This window comes from Oryctolagus cuniculus, chromosome 10 (assembly GCF_051225735.1).
Source record: "Oryctolagus cuniculus isolate XC-2025 breed Fujian yellow rabbit chromosome 10, ASM5122573v1, whole genome shotgun sequence".
In the NCBI taxonomy this organism is placed as follows: domain Eukaryota; kingdom Metazoa; phylum Chordata; class Mammalia; order Lagomorpha; family Leporidae; genus Oryctolagus; species Oryctolagus cuniculus.
This window is the reverse complement of record NC_142876.1, coordinates 10,766,945-10,784,430: the sequence shown is the minus strand read 5'-3', so window position 1 is coordinate 10,784,430 and position 17,486 is coordinate 10,766,945.

The window sequence follows — 17,486 nt, the reverse complement described above, 5'->3', positions numbered from 1 at the left end:
TGTCTCTCTCTCTCCCTGTCGAAAAAAAAAGGGTAGGCGGAAGGCCAATTAATGGCTGCTTTACCCAGGGATCTGCCATCAAGGAGACCCAAAAGGCCAGTCCACTGCAAATGGTATTGGATTTTGATGTGGAAAGCCAGGGCTTCAGATGGACACAGAAGTCAGCTTGTGAAGAGCCCTGGCAGCTCTGTCAGCCACGAGCTGGTTCACTGGAAATGGAACTGCCCTGGGGGTTGAAGGACTCTTGCTCAGAGCCACAGACCCTGTTGACTCTAAGCTGATAGAATCCCTTCACTTGGCTCAGCTTCCAAAGTAACCACTACTGTTAAGGGGACATCCAAGTAGAGTCTGTAACATTGCAGACAGAACTGCAAATTCCCTTTTAGAGATGCCATCTGCCTTCTATTTAGGCCAGCTCTCCTCCCAGGCCAGCTGTGTAATGGAAGTCAACAAGGTGTCTGCCCTAAGAAGGTTCACACCTCCCTTGTGATGCTCTTCCAGAACCGCATGTGAAGAAATAGGCAGGTCAGGGCTTCATACCTGGCCAGACCTTAAGGTCCACCTGATTATTATCAAGCCCCTCTTGTCAGTTTCTATTTGCCTCTCAATGGGATAATTTTGTCATGGTTTAGCTAGCTCCTTTCTTAGGACACCTAATCATGACTCTGTCATGTATTTTAGAACCTGTGAATTTAATCAGCCTGTTAGATTTGGTTTCTCCAGACTTGAAACAGTGAAATTCTAGATGGCCATGCACATGAAACAATGAAAGGAAGCAGTTTCTTCTGCAAGCTGGCACAGCATCCTCTTCGAGAAGCTACCTGCTAGAACCTGGTCTCTACTGCCATTTTCTATTCTGCCCCTTTTCAGGATGAAGCAGTCAGAATGGTCACTGTCCAGTTCCCCTAACAGAACTGGTGGAGGGGATGTGAGGAGTCAGATGGGTTAATAGTCAGGGTGGTCCCAGTGGAAATACAGTGTGCAAAATGTTTTCCTCCCCCAAAAGTCATCTTCAGCAAGGTCAAAAGTGCCTGCCCACTCCATGAAAGCTTCCAATTTTACCATGAGAATAGCAAGAGAATGGGGATTACTTCTGAGCTCACAGTTTACTGTAAAACAGAGTAGGTATCTCACCCTTCTAATGGTCCTTTTGTTTTATCTTTTGCAAGTCAGGATAAAAGATTGCAAATCAGGACTTTTGATGGGTTCGTCCCTGCCTCCTAACAGTATGTCGAGCTGGTAAGTTCTTTTTTCTTCCCCAAAATTGTGCTTAAAAAACCATCAGCCTCTTCAGGTTTTGCCTTTTTGGAGCCCCACTCCAGGCCATCATGGTTGGAGGTCTCTGATTTAAATAAGTCTTGTTTTTAAATATTAAAAAAGGAAGGATTCTGATATGTACTAGATACAATTTTGCAACTTCTTAAAGTTAAAAAAGACATATTTTTTAAAAACTACAAATTTAACTAATATGGAATGTTGTGGTAGAATGAGAAGGCCATGCCAAGGTGGCCACTGGCAAGCGAGCATCAGTTACACAGGAATGGATTTGAAACCCACCTGGCAATGGAGCCTGCCTGGCAACAGGCTGTGATTGGATGGCTTTGGAAACTGCCTGGCAATAGGCTGTGATTGGTTGGGGCATAGACCACCCCTTGACCAGATTGGCTGGTCTTGGCTATATAAGGTGTTGTACCAAGTGAAATAAATGAGTTTGTGGGCTGCTTGCCTCAAGCCTGCTTTCACGCAACTCCCAGGGTCTGTGTGGTGACTCCGTGCCTCTTGCCCCCACCATGCTCCTCCTCTCAGAAATGAATCCACTGCAACATTATTGAGAAATCAGCTGCAACAGAATGTGACTATAAAAGCACAATTATTAAAGCCTATTATGACGAGAATTTTTAAATACAATTTCAATGTGTGACATAGAGAATATATTTACACAATATACAATGATTTCAATAAGTCAGGATTATTAAGGATCTGGTCTCAATGAAGAGATGAGGTACTTGAAACTATATACTTTTATAATTTAAGAAGAACTCAATTTAAGCTTTTTTTTGTATGTGTGTGTGTATGTTGTGTCAAATAGTCCATTTTTGAAACACCTGTGTCATACCATGTGCATCATATTGGCTGGTTAAAATAGTATGTACCAAATGCAGAATTAATGCTTTCCCTAGATCTTCTTGATTGTAAACAGTGATACCTTCCTTCTGAAAGTTATCATTGTCAAGGTACTAAAATAACCCTTCTCAAGGAATTTGGTACATCAAAAGGAAAGCTGAGCCCTTCAGTGAGAGGGTTTTGTTGCTGATATGAGGTATGCTTTATGTGAATGATGAAATATGTCTTTCTACAGTCTCACTGTATTTATATCTATTAACTCTTTCATGTATGTCCAATCCACATCACTGGGTCTTTGCCTCACATTTCAAAAAATTTTGTAGTTATTGCATTGAATATTTATATGTTCAATATAATATGCCCTATGTAGTATATATATATATATATATATATCCATTATTTTATACACTACACACTATGACAGGTGATGAGGAATTGCATAAGCCATACAAAGTTGTAGGTTGTCTTATCAATCAACAGAATTGTGTTCAATCACTACTTTGTTCTAAAACATAAATAAGCTAGCAGAACACAATAAAAATGCCAACTATTTAAAAAATCTTACCAGTGTTTGTTTATATCTTTGTGACAAAGAGGTGCAATCCTTTCTTAATTTCTTTTTGATTGAAATTCATCAGTTGAAAATGCTTATGGAAAATCCTGGCATTCTGGTGGGTTAAGCCACCACCTGCAGTGCCAGAATCTGTATGGGCACCATTTCATGTCTTGTCTGTTCTACTTCTGATCCAGCTCTGTGCTCATGTGCCTGGGAAAGCAGCCAAGGATGGTCCAAGTGCTTGGGCCCCTGAACCCATGTGGGAGACACAGAAGCTCTTGGCTCCTTACTTCGGCTGGCCCAGCCCCAGCCATTGCTATCATTTTGGGGAGTGAATCAGCTGATGTAAACTCTTTCTCTCTCTCTTTCTCTCTCTTCCCCTCTGTTCTCTGTAAAACTGCCTTATAAATAAATAAAATAAATCTTTAAAAAGTGTAAGGAAGAAGGCCAGCTCTCTGCTGTGGCCAGGGAGTGCAGTGGAGGATGGCCCAAGTACTTGGGCCCTGCACCCCATGGGAGACCAGGATAAATACCTGGCTCCTGCCTTCGGATCAGCACAGTACGCTGGCGGCAGCGCACCAGCCGCGGCGGCCATTGGAGGGTGAACCAATGGCAAAGGAAGACCTTTCTCTCTGTCTCTCTCTCTCACTGTCTACTCTGCCTGTCAAAAAAAAAAAAATAAATAAAAAATAAAAAAAAGTGTAAGGAAGAGACAATAGTACAAGAGGGACTGTCATTGTGGGGTAGTAGGTTAAGCCATTGTCTGTGACACTGGCATCCAACGTCAGAGTGCTATAGTTCATGTATGGTTGCTCTGCTTCCTGTCCATCACTCTGTTATTGCACCTGGCAAAGCAGCAGAAGATGGCACAAGTATGTGGGCCCCTGCCCCCCAGGTAGGAGACCTGGATGAAGGTGTAGATTTCCAGCAGCCATTACAGCCAGTTGTGGAGTGAATCCATTGATAGAAGATCTCTTCCCTCCCCCCTCTCTCTCTCTGCCTCACTCTGCCGTTCAAATAAATAACATGAATTTCCCCTTTTCTACACAAAAGAAGCAACACAACATAAAGCTTTCTGAAACACTATATCATTGGAGACTTCCAGTGAGAAGCATCAGGACACATGCTCATGAGATTAATACAAATCACCTTCCCACCCAACCTTAATACTCCCCATTGCTTCTCCACCTGAAATGGGCAAGGCCACGCAGGTGAGTCAGCTGATTTACGGAGTTTCTTCCTTCTGATGTAATGCAACTTAAAACATACTCTATATTATATCAAGGAGCTCCTTCACTCTGATTGGTCCTCATTATTTATTCATTTACTTATTAAAAATAAATTGTTTGTTGGCTTTTGTCAGTTCAGCTTATGAGGCGACATGAAAGCATGTGAAATATCTATGAATATGTATCACCCCAGCATCAACTCCACAGACAGTGACACAATGTAGGCGAGCGTGAGCCATCTGGAGCCATAAAACTGCCAGGCGCTAAAAATTGCAAAGGAAATATTCCAAAGATCCAAGTCCACTTCACAAAATTGTACTCAAAGTCTTTCAGCAATCAGTTATAAAGGGTCTGCATGAGTCCGTAAGTCAGTGTTACACCTGAGATGGAGGGAAACACACACACACGAGTCCCCCCGCCCTCCCCAAGCTCTGAGTAGAAACTCAGACTTTGGGTTGTCTCTGGAGAACAATCCAGCTAAGATAGCACTAAAGACAGAAACCTGTGAAGCAGACCACTGAACTCCCAGCATAGAGAAAACTCTCAGCTAGAGATCATTTTACAATGCCCCCAGGGCTTTTAAGTCCTCTATTCTGTTAACTTAAACATGTCACCTATATTTAGCCTTAAGAAATTAAACATACAGCACAAAGAAGCTAAATTCAGTAAATTTTGTGTATAATGAAGATCTATATACTGTATGAATTTTGATGTGACAAAATTAATGAATCTATCTTCTGTGATATTAATACTGCATATTTAACTTGGCTTTCTAACATTTGTGAAAGTTGATACAGAGGATAGTTTTTTCTCAGAACGAACATTCTTTCAATTACAGTATCTTTCCACCTCTTGCACCCTTTTTGCTTTCCTACCTTGTTGCTTCCCAATTTTCACATCATCCCAAACATGATTAACATTTATTTCCATTCTGACTGAGGAGATCTTATTACTCAGTGTGGCTAAAACCTTTATTCAGCAGGGGTTGCCATATGGCATTTGCAAAATTGTTTTCGATCTGCATAATACCATCGACCCTTTTGATTAAATACCAAACCGTGAAAGGAAAAACTGGGGAAGGCTTGGCATGCCTGCTGGGTCTTATTGGATTTGAGCTGTTCTCACAGGAGTGAAGAAAATCAGAAATTGGATTCAAATATAATGAACACACACATATTCAATTTCTAAACTTGAGGAAAAGTGGGAAATTTTTATGAGTTTAAATTTCTTCAGAGATAAAAACAAAAAATAATGAGAGAAAAGTTTTAGCACATTTACAATAACATAAGTGCAGATTTCAGTGTCAGAATTTTCATAATCAGAGAATGGTTAATATGCAATTTGGTGAAGAACAGTTAGCTGTTACACCTGACCAATGTGAGCAGCTAAAATAATGTCCCCCACGTCCATTTCCTGCTTAGGCACTCGTATTTGTTTTTTTTCTGTCCTTTTTTGGCTTATTTTTCATTTTCAGTCAAGGAAACCAACTCCTCGAAATCTGTGTGGCCGTCACTCCCAGCCTGCTCCCCGTATCCAGACTCTACCCACCATGGCAGATATCACTAGTGATCACAGTATCATTTCCTCCTAAACAAATCCAAAAGTTCTTCCCTGAACAGCCCTGCAGGACCATTTACTACTGCCCTTCAACCACATTTGTCCATGGCGCATAATTTATTTTGAGTCTGTCTTAAATTATTGAAGTCACCTTTGCCCTTTCTCTATTCATTACACTTATTGTATTAGAAAATAAAATTTCAATAATAGGAATTGCTTTTTTATTGTTCTCTTAGAGTTTGTATGGTCAAATCTTAACATATGATATTATTATAACTTTATAGAAGAGGACGGGAAAGCCTAGAATTGTTAAATGATTTGTTACTCTTTCACGAATCAGCTGTAATTCCATGGTACAATGTACACATATGAGCTTTGAACATGGGTATTATTTAACTTTGTTAGATTGTCTTCCTTTTGCAGTTTTAAAAGAAAAACAGGGATTTCTTATTTTTAAATGTTGAGAACATCCTACTGGGAAAAAACTATTACCATTCACAGCCAATGATTTTCTTTTTTCAAAAAATTTAGAGTAGTAATTCAACATTTACTGAATACTCACTGTAATACTCTTCATTTTTACAAATGACTTTTAGTGACAGGTGCCTTTCACAATCACTTTTTGTGTAACTCAGTGTAATCTCCCATTATACACTAGCTGTCTTTTATTTCATTTCAGTTTTTTTAATTAAGTCACAGATCATAAAATCGTTTGTTAAGTGTCCAAATTCATGACCTTACACACACTCACAATATTGTCCAACAATCACCTCCATCTAGTTCCAAAACACCTTCATCACCCCCAAAGAACACACGATCCGCATTAAGTAGCACTTTCCTTTCCTCCCTTCTCTTAGCCTTGGCAACCACAAATCACTGATTTGCACTCTGTCTCTACGATTTACCTTTCTTGACATTTCATATAAATGGAATAATACAAAACATAACATTTTGCTTCTGATATTTTTCCAACTCACACCCTGTTTCAAATTCTCCACATTGAGGCATGCGTTAGTACTTCATTTCTGGATTCTCAGTCTATTTCATTTTTATCTGTTGGTTAGTCCATCACAAGATCCATATATTCATGAGATTTTGACATGACTTTGTTCAACAATGCACACATACACCTGAAATAAAGCCTAGTAAAATAAAAGAAAGGGTAAAAATCCTTCTTTTGCATTAATTTTCTCAGAATTAGTATCTATAAAGGGGAAGCTATGTTTCTGTAGCTCCCAACCTTCTGTAGGATCAGGACCACTTTTACACAGGCTTGGGAGTTCCTCCAGTTGGATGAGGATCGCTAGCACAGACTTCCATTCACAACATGCTACTTCATACATGAAGCAATCTTTGACACAGTTTGTTTGTTATTGCTAAGCCTTGTGCTAACCAAAGTTTCTTCCCTGTAGTCATCTATGACAACAATGAGGAAGCTTTCCCAATGCATGCGCCATTAACCTTTCTATCTAACTTGGTGAACATGGAAGAGTGGGGAGGAAGCATATCTGAGTCCTTCCATAGAGTGTCTTGGTGATTACCTCACAAATATTCACCAGTATGTTGCAGTCATATAGCTTTACCACCAAACCATGTAAACATACTTCAAGTAATTTTTCAGGAGTAAACCCTCGAACTAAGTTCATCGCATTTATGCCTAATTTAGGATTCACCTAAAACTTATTTAACATACATTTGTAGGTAATTTGTTTGTCCAAGCCCTGTATTGAACATCTAAAACATATTTAATTAACTAATTAATATTTCAGTACCAAAGGGATTCAGCCTTTTATCTCACAAAAGATGATGAGGTTAATTCTATGAATAGCTTCAAAATGCTTTACATATCTGTATTTGAAATTAATTCATAAATCCATTCCCTACCATTGATGATTTGGTTGGTTGGATGTGAATGTATAGATATAAAATGAAGTGATCTTTCACCTCCGTATGGACAGTGAACGTTTTGGGTTTCCATTGGGACTGTGCATTAAAGGAGTGGTTGACACCTTTGGAGACTTTTTTGAAGATGTTGAAACACATTTGCTTGAATAAGTTATAGAGAGTGATGATCTCATGCTCAAGTGAGCAATGGGGTGCTGAGGTCTCAATGGTGATTCTGAGCTTGGTGCTCAGCGAGGGGAACGTATTTCTTAGGGAAGGGGACAATTCTTTACAACCGTGTCTTAGAGGCATTAAGAGATTCAACTCATTTGGACTGGTCTTACTGGCAACACTTAAAAATGTGAGCTGAAGTGAGACTTACGAATTTACATGTGTACCTTTCTAAAATATGTTAGTTGAAAATTGTCCTATTAAAAACCCCTTCTTTAGTCACATGTTCTGAAAATAGATATGTGTGTTTGTGTATGTGTGTGTAAAAATATGCATTTCTTTAGTTTTGAAAAACATCACTTCCTCTAACAAATGTTGTTTGTACTCTTAGCTCCTGCTTCTTACTATCATCATATCTTTATATGCTATAAATCTTTTACTCAAGCGTCTGCAACTCTGCATGAAGCTCTATGGTAGTAGCAGTGTGCTCCACGCAACACAAAGAGCAAAATGGAAGTGCTGGGTGAACAATCGAAGCAGCAAACAGGAGGGAATGGATATATCCTATGATTCCTCCATCCCTGGTTGGCGCAACTGTAAGCAGACACTGCATGGTTGTGCACAGGACCCAAGAGAAATATGTAGTTGTCTGTAGTAGTATTCTTCTCATTAGCACATTGTGCGTTTGCTGACTTCTTTTCCTACTCTATATTAATGCTTTCTTGGATTTTCTTTGTTATATTCATCAGCAAAGGCAAGGAAAGTCCAATATGTGGCCTTTGGTTGCCACTATAAGGAGTCCTATTACAGTGTTGAGGATGGTAGTTGCTTGTACTGTTTAGATGTCATGAGACATGAAAGGAAACTGCTAACGCTACCACTGTTGAGAGTCTGGGAGTACTAATGAGAGCAACTATTTCATTGCAATTTGGCCATACTCCTGTACATAAATACCATAAAATTATCAAAACTGTATTAAATTGGGTAAATCTTTAAGTTGGATAGTGGTAGAGGCATGGTAGAATTCAACAATGCAGCAAAGAGGCATAGCATCTAGCATAAGCAATACAGCTGACAGCAGTTCAAAGGGCTTGCTCTCTATCAAATAGGTTAGCAAATCAAATAAAAAGGAAAAAGAACCATGGCAGGGTGATTTTCTAGACATCCTAGTCACTAGGTCTGATCTCAGTGTTTGCTTCTGATGAACCTAACGTAAGGTGTAACTTTTTTATTCAGGTAACCAAATCACCCACCTTGTTTGAACTTCCCTGATGCCTCTTAGGTTGTGAATCACATTATCCCTCTCTCTTTAGCCACAAGAAAGGGATCTCAGCCTGTGGCTAACCAGAGAATCCCAGGTAACAGATCAAAGTGACTGGTACAAAGATTGAGTATATAACTCAAAGTAGATCAATACCAAGTCTTTCTCAGGAATTTTATATTTAACCTGAGTAGTGGGGAAAAAATAAGCTCTCTCCACTGAGGCTGTACGGTGGAATAACACAAACTTGCAATCGTGTTTGCTGACACTACAAGAAGTTTATCTTCAGAAAATGAGGATATGACCCTCCTGAAGGCAGGAACAGAAAAATATTCTGGATTGTGGATAAAATGTAAGAGTGAGAGACCAACAGAGCCACAGGAGGACATAATGAACTATATGCCGAGTTCACGGATCCCACAGAACCCTTATCAGTAATTAGAGGGGGAAAAAAGAAAGAAACTAACTACACACATACAGGTGTCTAAGTTATTGTGAGCTGGGCTTTCAACTTGTAAGTCAGCGTCACAGATGATCTATACAGTTTATCTGGAAAATGGAACACATGCAGTGTGGGAGGAGAAGGTACTTTTCCCCCAACATTTTATCACCAAGAATTCACCTAATTTATTCAACTACCTGTTGCCCTAAAAGAGTGAGTCTAGCAATCACATACATAGTGGGGAACTTTAGAGAGGGGTATGTCTGGTTTTTGTTCCTCATCCTTTTTAAGCCAGCATTATATTTATTGCAATAAATTCTCTCACATGAGATATAAGCTTCACTGATACAGAATCCACCACTGATATGCTCATACCATCATTGTCATAATCAAAAATATTTCTAGAGCAAATAGATTACAAGAACAGAGCTAGGATAGATAACCTTTGACATGTAGAAGAGTAACACATAACATAGATTCTCTGAAACATCAGGTGTCCAACATCACTTATAAAATCCATGTAAGATGAATTATTTTACCTGTTTGAAAACCTTTTAAAAAGAACCATTCTATATGGCATAAGAATAAAAGTCTTGGCTCAAAACCTGAAACTTCAAAGGAAAATGAATGTCAAATATTAACACCAGCTTTTGGTTTCTCTATAAATCACTGATTATATATTTTTTGCATTTATTTCTAATTCCTACTATTATTAGAAAAAACAATGTAATAGTTGGTTCATAAGTGTGAGACATAATAAAACCAGTGTTGAAAAAAAAATAAATACAGATGTGTATATTCTGGACATTTGACTACCCTAAGTAATTTTATTATTGTTTCTAAATTTTTTTTTTTTTTTACAGGCAGAGTTAGACAGTGAGAGAGAGAGACAGAGAGAAAGGTCTTCCTTCTGTTTGTTCACTCCCCAAATGGCCGTTACGGTCAGCACTGCACCGATCTGAAGCCAGGAGCCAGGTGCCTCCTCCTGGTCTCCCATGAGGGTGCAGAGACCCAAGCACTTGGGCCATCCTCCACTGCCTTCCCGGGCCACAGCAGAGAGCTGGACTGGAAGAGGAGCAGCTGGAACTAGAACCCAGTGCCCATATGGGATGCCGGTGCCATGAGCGGAGGATTAGCCAAGTGAGCCATGGCACCAGCCCTAAAAATTTTTTTAATTATTGGTTCTGTTATTCAATATTTCTCTTCATTATAGCTAATCCATTGTATTACATTATAAATACATCTAGATATTATGTATCTAAAGTGAACAAAATATTAGATCTCAAATCATTAAAGTTCCCAAGATAGGTTAGATATTTTTATTTAAATTTTCTAGATAATTTGTACCTGCATTTTCTTTTTTATGCTTTTTCAAAGACTGAAGCTGGAGAATAATGATACGCTACTCTCCCACATTCTACATTCCTTTATTGTCTAGACTCCTTGGTGTTTACTCATTACTTTGAGTGTGGTTTTAAAATCATGCATAGAGAAATATCATATTAAAGGAGTTTTTACTGCACTCAAGGCCATTCTGTACTGAGCTGAAGTAAAGACAAACAGGCTGGCGCCGTGGCTCACTTGGCTAATCCTCCGCCTTCGGCGCTGGCACCCGGTTTCTAGTCCTGGTTGGGGTGCCAGATTCTGTCCCAGTTGCTCTTCTTCCAGTCCAGCTCTCTGCTATGGCCCGGGAAAGCAGTGGAGGATGGCCCAGGTCCTTGGGCCCTGTACCTGCATGGGAGACCAGGAGGAAGCACCTGGCTCCTGGCTTCAGATCGGTGCAGCACGCTGGCCGCAGGGGCCATTTGATGGGTGAATCAACGGAAGGAAGACCTTTCTCTCTGTCTCTCTCTCTCACTAACTCTGCCTGTCAAAAAAAAAAAAAAAAAAAAAAAGCAAAAACCCCACATTTAGCTCTAACTCATGACATATTTTTTTTTAACTTTTATTTAATGAATATAAATTTCCAAAGTACAGCTTATGGATTACAATGGCTTCTCCCCTCCCCATAACTTCCCTCCCACCCGCAACCCTCCCCTCTCCTGCTCCCTCTCCCCTTCTATTCACATCAAGATTCATTTTCAATGAATTTTCGATACAGAAGATCCATTTAGTATATATTAAGTAAAGATTTCAACAGTTTGCACCCAAATAGAAATACAAAGTGAAAAATACTGTTTGAGTACTAGTTATAGCATTAAATCACAATGTACACCACATTTAAGACAGAGATCCTACATGAGGGGTAAGTGCACAGTGACTCCTGTTGTTGACTTAACAAATTGACACTCTTGTTTATGGCGTCAGTAATGATGCTAGGCACTTGTTATGAGTTGCCAAGGTTATGGAAGCCTTTTGAGCATGACATATGTTTTTAAATGAACTCTTTGTTTGCCTGAAAAGCAATCACTGGCACAAGCAGTACTATTCTGACATTCATATTTCAGATTATGGATTCACAGAACACAAAAAGGCAACTTAGTGCCATAATGTCCTGGGTTTGGATCAAAGTTTAAGAATTTTCCTTAAATTGGCTCTTTGCAAATCTCTGAGGTATGGAAATTTATGCTGACCATTAATTCTATACTTTTTATAAATACAGAGTTTAGTAATGTTGACTTTTCTAAATCTTTCTGCAATGATGATTCTCAGAGTATTTGAGAAAAGAGAATTATTGAACTCCCAAGTTTTCCCCCTGCTGTTGTAGGAGTGAATTCTGTCTCCTTTACTAAATCATGGACAGTTCAAAGGCAAGGATTTTGCAGTCTTATTTTTCTTTACATTCCTCATGAAACCTTGGGAAATGTTTTGCACACAGTAGTGTCTAAAACCACTGATGTGTTATGGATACAGCTTTAAAGTTTTTGGAAGATATCAATGATTCTGAAAGGAATCTCATGTCCAATTGCCCAAAAATAAACAACTAAGCAGTAAATAAAGATGGAAGAAAAAACTATCCATTTGAGGTGCTAATTAAAAGAAGTTCATCCTGAGTAGACTGTCCAAGCTAGTTTCTCTAGTACTTGGCATTTCCCCGTGGATGCCTCTCTGAATTCCCGCTGTTCTGTACTCTGCACCTTGTGATCTGAAGTAAACATTTTAAACAAAGCTGTGTTCATGCAATCAAGTACAAGGAAGGAGAGAAGAAAGACTAGAAGAGACGTATAAGGAAAAGAAGGAAGAACTTCTGCACCTAACTTTAGCCAAACCAATTCATGCATTTTTCTTTTTTTGAATAGTGAGATTGATAAATAGTACTGTACTGTGCAGTAAATTAAACCTGAGCATTTCCAGCTAATTTTAGGAAAGAACTGCTTACCTGTGAAGATCATTTGAGTATACCCACAACAAAATAAAGAGGGTTTTGATAACTTCCTAATGAATTTCATTTAAAAAAATGTGTCTGTGTGTTTTGCTCCACATGACACTAACTTCTGTATCTTGGAATCCTTTTAGTTCCTGCTTCCTCTTATTTTGTATTTTTTTCCAATCTGTGCCCTCTTCCAAAATTATATCCTGACGAATCTTTAAAAAATAACTTAAAACATACGTGTTTTCCTTATTATACTAGAAGTATTTGAATCAAACAAAAAGTAATGTAAAAGTTATAGATCTGATTTCATATTACAATTCAAGACTAAAATTTACTTATGGACAAAAGGAAGAATCCTGATGTGGGCTTTGGACAATCTGAAATCAACCTCATGAAGGCAAATTCTCCTGTGGCACCTCCCTCCACTGGAGTGTTCTCTCTCTGTGGTCCCTCTCTAGTGTTTGAACCTGGTAAGTTCAAGTTTCTTTTGAAGTAGATGCCCTTCTATATCAGCCTCCACCACTATAACTCTACTAGTTATACTGTTAAACCAAGCTTTGCAAAAATATATTGTTATTAGCCGGAGGCTACTATGGGATTTTTAAATTACAAACAAAGATGTCGTGTATTTCTTGAGAAATATCTTTCCATGTAGGCTATCAGATTCTGAACAATGGTTTATGTGCACCCGTAAGACACATATTTACACATAAACACAAAGAAATCAATAGAAAAATAAGCTGTCTTTGTGAATATGGAGAAATATTTGCTACATACAGCTCATAAAAAAATAGAAAACATATCACTGAAACTACTATTATTATTTTAGAGAATATATTGCTTATTCCATTCCATAGATATTTTAAAATTGACTGTGACGGGTACTGTGCTTGTATCTAAAGATGTCAGGTTCAATTCTGTTTTATTTTAAGAGGAAAAAATGGGTCAAATAGTGTGTATTTAAGAGAGGTTTTGATAGTGATTAGGTTTCAGGAAAATTTTAAAGTTTTTAAGCTAGGTAAACATTAACAGGAAATTTGTGTAGTTCCAGAACAACAGAACAAATACTTCAAATTGTGCTATTTTTCAAATGTTTTATCACACACACACACACATGCATGCAAACACAAATACACAAATGCACAATGGAGTAATTTGGCAATAAAGACATATGAAATCCTGTCATTTGAAACAACGTCCGTAGATTGCAGAGCAAAAGGTTACCTAAGATCAGGTAAGCACAGAAGAGCAAACACTGCATGATCTCACTCATATATGGAAGCCGGCAAAGCGGCATTCACTGAAATACAGTACAGAGCACTTGCTAGTGGAAGCTGGGGTGGTTAGCAGGAAGGCACAGGTCGGGAGGGCTTGCTTAATTATAGCTACAAAGTTCAGGTGATCTAGTGTACAGCAAAGTGGCTGAGCTTAACAATGATACATTGTGTTACTAAAAAGTGTAAAGAGAAGGAATGCCATGTGCTGTCTGTACACAAATGATTATTCAGAGCTAAGCATTTGCTAGATGGCTAGACTTAACCATCCCACAGTGTCTAGAGACTTTCAAATATCATGTGTACAAGATAAAATTGCACAGCGCTCTGTAACAATAAAAATTTAAAAACTAAAAAATGGAATTATGTAAGAACAATTTAATTACATTTGATTATTTGTTATAGTTAAGTATAATTCATATAATTTGAAGCAATAATTACCCATAAGTTACTTATTTTTTTCAGCTGACAGGAAACAGTAACTTGTTTCATAGGAGCCAACAAAACGTTTGTGTTTCAGAATCACTTGTTAGTGTATATTAACAAGATTTGTAATTACGGAGATTACTGTGTGAAGATATTTTGAAATGATGTTCAATAAAAAAATGTTCATAGCAGTCTAACGGCATTAAATTGCATACATTCCATTACATTAAAATGCCAACTATTTTTTTTTTTTTGACAGGCAGAGTGGACAGTGAGAGAGAGAGACAGAGAGAAAGGTCTTCCTTTGCCGTTGGTTCACCCTCCAATGGCCGAAGCGGCCGGCGCACCGCGCTGATCCGATGGCAGGAGCCAGGTGCTTCTCTTGGTCTCCCATGGGTGCAGGGCCCAAGCACTTGGGCCATCCTCCACTGCCCTCCCGGGCCACAGCAGAGAGTTGGCCTGAAAGAGGGGCAACTGGGACAGAATCCAGTGCCCTGACCGGGACTAGAACCCGGTGTGCCGGCGCCACAATGCAGAGAATTAGCCTAGTGAGCCATAGCACCGGCCTGATGCCAACCATTTTTAAAAAATACTGTTTAGAGCAGGTGTTTAGCCTAGTGGTTGAGATGCTTGTATCCTACATGGAAGTATATAGCCGGCGCCGCGGCTCAATAGGCTAATCCTCCGCCTTGCAGTGCTGGCACACCGGGTTCTAGTCCCGGTTGGAGCGCCAGATTCTGTTCTGGTTGCCCCTCTTCCAGGCCAGCTCTCTGCTGTGGCCAGGGAGTGCAGTGGAGGATGGCCCTAGTGCTTGGGCCCTGCACCCCATGGGAGACCAGGATAGGCACCTGGCTCCTGCCTTTGGATCGGCACGGTGCACCAGCTGAACCGTGCCAGCCGCGGTGGCCATTGGAGGGTGAACCAACGGCAAAGGAAGACCTTTCTCTCTGTCTCTCTCTCTTTCACTGTCCACTCTGCCTGTCAGAAAAAAAGTATATGAGTTCAATTCCTGGCTTCAGCTGCTGACTCTTTTCCTGCCAATGCAGACCCTGGGAGGCAATGACAGTGACACAAGTAATGGGGTTCCTGGCACTCACATTGGAGACTTGGATTATGATTGGATTATGATTTTCCCCTCTCCCTCCAGCTTCTACTCCCAGCTCACCAGCAGCCAACATGGGCATTTGGGGGATGAAAAAGCAGATGCCAGTTTCTCTCTCTCTCTCTCTCTCTCTCTCCCCCTCCCAAAGATATAAGGTAAATACACAGTGGGGGATGAGTGTTCAATTCCCAGCACCACTTCCTAATCCAACTGGCTGCTAATGCAATCCCTGGGAGTTGGCAGGTGATGATGGTCAAGATTCCTGCCACCCGTGTGAGAACAGAACAGAATTCTAGGCCCCTGGATTCCTGCTGATTCAGTTCCGGCTGTTGAGAGAATTTGGGGAGTGAAACATGGATAGATTTCTCTTAATGTTTCTCTGTCTCTGCCCTTGTCCATCTCACTGTCTTTCAAATAAATAAAACTTAAAGATTTAAATAATTCAGGGGGCCGGCGCTGTGGTGCAGTGGGGTAACACCCTGGCCTTCCACGCTGGCATTCCAGATGGGACCCAGTTCAAGACTCAGCTGCTCCACTTCCCATCCAGCTCTCTGCTGTGGCCTGGGAAAGCAGTATTAAACGATCCAAGTCTTTGGGCTCTTGCACCCACGTGGGAGACCCAGAGGAAGTTCCTGGCTCCTGGCTTTGGATTGGCGCAGCTCTGGATGTTGTGACCAATTGGGGAATGAACCATCATGTGGAAGACCTCTCTCTTTCGCTCTCTCTCTCTGCCTCTTCTCTTTCTGTGTAACTCTGACTTTCAAATAAATAAATAAATATTTTTAAAAAGAAAGAATTCTAAAAATGCACCAGCATTCATATGACTATTTCTTGTTTATTATCAACAATCCAATATTAAATTTATACTCAACAATAACTGCTCTAAATTAAAACTGTGAATATCACATCTATATTTACAGTCATGAGAAATCTAAGGTATTTCATCCCATAACAACCCCTTCTACAGAAAGTCTTTAAGGAAGCATCATAACTCTAAAAAATATTTTAATATACAAAGTTATCAGCAACATTTGCATTATTGTTGATAAGTAGTGGTCAGTGTATTAATGAGTAGTTGTGAGATGACTGGAATATGGGAGATAAAGAAGAAAAGACAATCATTGGTCACTAAACTTGGATGTCTTTGAGAAAAGAAAGGAAGGGATGAACCAACCACAGGGGTGTTTGTTTTCTTAGAATTGCCCTTTCTGATGCTGTCTTCTCTGAAAAATTAACTGAGTTTACTCAACCCCAAAAGGATTGAGCCATCCCATTATTAGCAAAAATAAAATTAAAATTAATAATTGCTAGTTTAGCTTTATTGTTGTTTTTTCATGCCTGGGGTTCCCAGTTAAGGCAGTAGATGTCAGTTGGTTTTAACACCTATCAAAACTGCAAAATTGAAAGCAATCTGCTTTAAGGGGAAATTATTTATGGGGAAACTTATAGCTCCCTGAAATACACTGTGTGACACTTCCAAAGAGACATTTGGAAAGTCAGACGGGCACCATTTCATCTGAAGTTTACCGTTCAGCATAGAAAAGCCACAGATTTATCTTTATCAATAAACAGATGACAATGTAGAGATGCATACTGAGCATTTGGCAAGAAACATATGAGAGACGATGTTGTCCCCAGTTAACGTTACTGACTTCGCTGTTCAAACCACAGCTTTTCAGACTGATTTTATGGATTCTCAAAGAGAGTGTCTTTCTATAGGAGTTTCAATGAGAAGAAGCTAATAACCAGAAACTTTGTTGATTTTAGTGATAAGAAATGTCGTCAATAGCTCTCATGGAGACTGTTCCTTCACTCTGAAACCTGTCTTACAATGGGAACAATTGGAAAAGGGGTAATTACAATGAGTTAAAAATGGAGCAAGAATTGGAGTAATAAAAATAGTAAAGTGGAGAACTGATAGACTGATTTTTCAGAAAAAAAATGAAGATTTATTTGTTTGAAAGACAGAATTACATAGAGAAAGGAAGAGACAAAGAGGAAGGGAGAGATCTAGCCTCTGGTTCACTCCCCAAATGGCCAGAATGGCTGGAGCTGGGGCAGTTCAAAGCCAGGAGCTATAAGTTTATTCCTGGTATCCCTGTGGATGCAGGGACCCAAGCACTTGGGCAATCTTCCTCATTTACCTA